Source organism: Benincasa hispida, chromosome 12 (genome assembly GCF_027475165.1).
Source record: "Benincasa hispida cultivar pf3 chromosome 12, pf3_genome.v1.1, whole genome shotgun sequence".
In the NCBI taxonomy this organism is placed as follows: Eukaryota; Viridiplantae; Streptophyta; class Magnoliopsida; order Cucurbitales; family Cucurbitaceae; genus Benincasa; species Benincasa hispida.
The window spans coordinates 81,737,714-81,741,706 of NC_143489.1; the positions used below are offsets into that span (position 1 = coordinate 81,737,714).

Consider the following 3,993-nt stretch of genomic DNA (forward strand, 5'->3'; position numbering starts at 1 on the left):
CAAAAGCAAGAGTTTTGATTTAGTCGTCACTTTGTTTCATTAAGTCTAGTTCACAGGTTTTAATTTTTGATTTAGTGGTCAATTTATTTCCGATGGTAATTTTGCGAGGTTTTAGGTCAAAGTGAAATTTATTTTTGAAAATAAATGTTATCTAAAACGCAACAAAATAAATGTTACATAACATCAAAGATAAACATAGAAAACTAGAACTAGAACAAAACACAAAGCTTTGGTAACCCAGTTTGGTGTAGTACCACCTATGTTTCAGGAGCAGTGTGCCTGTGGAGAGATATTTTCACTAATATAAAGTCAAGCAATTGCAACAATATGTTTATCTATAAATAAACGACAATTACAGTGACACTCAAATAGCCAACTTAGCGAATGATCCACCTAAGTGTGAGATCTCCTCATTTGAATGTATTTAGGTTCCCTCTAACTATGAGATCTCCTCACTTTCAATGTATTTAGGCTCCTCCTAAGTATAAGAATATTAGTGAACATTCACTTAGGCCTCCTAAGTACGGGACTTCCTTTCAACTTCTATCTTTCCACCCTCAAATGAAGACCACTTCACTTCATGAACTTAAGCTCCCCCAAGCCTTCTCAAGTAGTGATGTCTTAGGCTCTCCTTAAGACCAAGCATGCTTCAACAACAATCAAAAGCACAACTTCAAGATCAAAATAATTCTGAATCACAATCATTGAGATTGGCATATACCACGACCACCATAAGATGAAAAGCTTCAAACAAAATGTTCAAAAGCGCCAACTCTAGCAAGACATCATCTTGGATTTAAATAGACACAGTGGAAATAGGAAAACACCCCTATTCAAAATCTACAAAGCATAAACAAGGAAAGAATCCAAAAAAATAAATTTGTAGAATTTGCTATATAAGAAAAAAATAAAGTTTGTAGAATCAGCATTCTGAAAGAAATTCTATGAGACAATTTTTGTGGCATCATCAAAACAGCCTAAAAAACAAACTCAAGCATCCTTAAACGAATACAACCAATTTCATAATCTCTAACAAACTCCTCCTTTGGCTATTATTTTTTAAGGCAAGATAATTGAACACAAACACAACCAGCAAGTTAAAAACATAGAACCAGACAAAAAAAAATCATAAGAGATGCAGAAAACCAATAACCACACAACCTAAAGACTATCTTATCAAAGTAGAGATAACAACAAGACAGAGGCAGAACTATTCTTCCCCTTTGTCTATCTTAGAAAAACAACCAAAACAGTTTAAACCACCAGGACCACTATCCATTCCACCAATAGTAAAGGCAATTTCAGTTGTAGTAGCAGACAAACACATCACTTGAAATAAAACATCCACCTTAGCTTTTCGTTCAATACACTGGTGAATTTGAAGAGACACTTCCCATAATTCAAAGGTCAATAATTGCATAATTCGTTTACTAAATAAAACAGTCATAATGGATTATTCTCCTTGAAATGTAATATCAATAGGCTGGTTTGAAATATTTTTTGTTGCCGCTACAAAGAACATGATATCCTTGAAACATATTGCAACTAAAGGTAAGAACATCAGGAGTAAGACCTATACACTCGTCAACAATAACCAAAACAGACTTTTGAGCCAACAAAATCCCACAAATCAAATGAAGATAGCAGGTGAGCAACTTGATGACATGAGAACTAATAAGACACATAACTTGAAGGATGACATATTTGACACTCAGCTCTGCTAACAACAACTTGCTAGTTTTAGGCCAAGCCTGTCTCACTCTACCTATCAATTCTATCACAAGATCCCTCATGGTGGGTCTTTGTGTAGGAGCATTGTCTACACCAGCTCTTTTAAGAAATTTATTAATAAGAGCATCAAGGAACACAAAATAGAGCTCCCTCACATGAACTCTCCTGAAATTTGGACTATCAAAATCATCAAACCCATTTGGAAAATTCACAAAGAAATCTTGAACAAGTTTCAGATAGTTAGGATCAATATTCAATACAGTCTTTATCAAACCCGGTTTGACGATTAATTTCACAAACTCTAAGCAATCTTGAGCTCTATCAGTGAGCTCCTGCTCAACGCTAATTTTTCTTCTAACTACATATTTCCATGACCTACCACTTGCCTCGTTGTGAAGGGGCATTCCATTAAGAGGCACAGAGGGAATAGAAAGAGAAGGATTCTTTTTACTTCGTGCACAATAATTATCTTCCTCAGAGGTTAAGTCTTCGACTACATCTTTAGCAGAAACAGATGTATCACTGTCAGAGACAAAAATATTTTTCTTAGATGAACGAGAGGAACCTTCAAGACTTGAGGCATTAACATCCTCAATTTACAATTTTTTTTTCTTTATACTTAAAACACTCAGAATAATATCATCATCAGAACTCATCTCCTTAGAGTTCCTTTTGAAAGAATGAAATTCCATAGCGGAAGCGTGTGAATACATTTGCCAGTATAATTCATTTTAGAAATGTGCGAAAAATAGAGAAATCATACATAGGATAAAGATATATACTTACAATATGCTTTTAAGGAAAATAGAAGAATACCTCTTGAAGACCATCTTCAACACAGTCTTCTTCCATTTCACAAACTCATGAACACCATATCTTCTTCCCAAACTCACGAATGAACATGAACCTATAGCAACACACCACCACTCGATTTTCTTGTTATTGTCCGAACAAGGATCAAGGATTGTGGGATCCTTAATTTGATAAGAAGAGTTCTTATGAGAGAGAGCTTTGGTGTGAGGGAGAAAAGAATTTTTTGTAGAGAGAAACTCTCTTTTTCTATGATATTTATCAATGAACAATATGACAAAAAAAAAAAATTCCATCTCTTTTCACGAATGAAGATGAAGTGGTTGGATAGGGGAGTACTACTTCACAAATAGGGTTGGCAAAAATCCCCGTAGGGTCGGGTCCCCGCCTCGATTGGGGCAAAAAATCTCCAATTTGACTGGGGATGGGGTCAAACCGGGGATCCTTATGAACGAATCAGGATCACTTCGTTTGTAGCATCTTTACAACAACGTGTAACAACTACAGAGTGAGCAACATTCGATAGTGTTACCAGAATAAGGTACCCAATCTTAATCGTATGCTATAGCTTATTTTAACTATTTAAGTGAACCTAATCCACTTTTATATCTCCACATAAAGTTTAAGTATTCATATAATAGCCATGGATCTTAGTTTAGGATTTAGACTTTATAAGTGCAATTTATAGATTCAATAACAACTTTATTGAAATAATGTCGAATAACATCTTTTATTGATAATAGAATATGTTTAACTTTATAAACTACGAGTTTTAGGACATACAACCCAACAATTTTTTAGTCTGATCTTATGCAAACTCATTGCACAAGACGCCCACACTCCTCATGTCACCACATGAACGAATTAGGATCACTTCGTTTGTAACACTTTACAACTTCTTGTAACAACTACAAAGTGGGTCGCATCCAATAGCGTTAACAGAATAAGACACCCAGCCTTATTCCTATGCTTTAGATCATTTTGACTATTTACTCAAACCTGATCCACTCTTATGTCTCCACATAAAGTTTAAGTACTCATGTAATAGTCATGGATCTTTTAATTTATTGTATTTATTTCTAAAACGAAATAAACAGTCCATATATTCAATAACAACTTTATCGATTTACAGAATTAATTTATTATTTACAAACCACGAGTTTTAGGACATAAAACCCAACAAAAAGGTGTGCTTAATTTTCATGGAGGCCAAGGGAGGCCTTGTTCTCTTCTTCTCCCTTTGTGTTTTCAGTATCACTAGGCTAGGTTTTAGTTTAATTTTGGATTGTAAGCATGGATTAGGTCGTTTTCTCACGAATTTTTCTATGAATTTTTTAGGAAAATTTAATCTAGTTTCTTGGATCAAGAATTCAATGTTAAATTCTTGAGTTTTCTACTTCCAATTGATGTTTTGCAATTCTAAATTGTGCATTCTTTGAATTTTCTTGATTT

The 3,993-nt window shown here is 34.3% G+C and overlaps 1 long non-coding RNA gene across 1 annotated transcript; it reads right to left on the bottom strand.

Annotated features, from left to right (window-relative positions):
- Positions 1 to 262: 262 nt before the first annotated feature.
- LOC150032235 (uncharacterized) lies at positions 263 to 2,807 on the bottom strand. The gene is made up of 2 exons (XR_016525508.1): positions 2,548 to 2,807; positions 263 to 647 (listed from the first exon to the last, which is right to left on the bottom strand). It is a non-coding gene; the product is annotated as an uncharacterized LOC150032235 (long non-coding RNA).
- Positions 2,808 to 3,993: the final 1,186 nt, after the last annotated feature.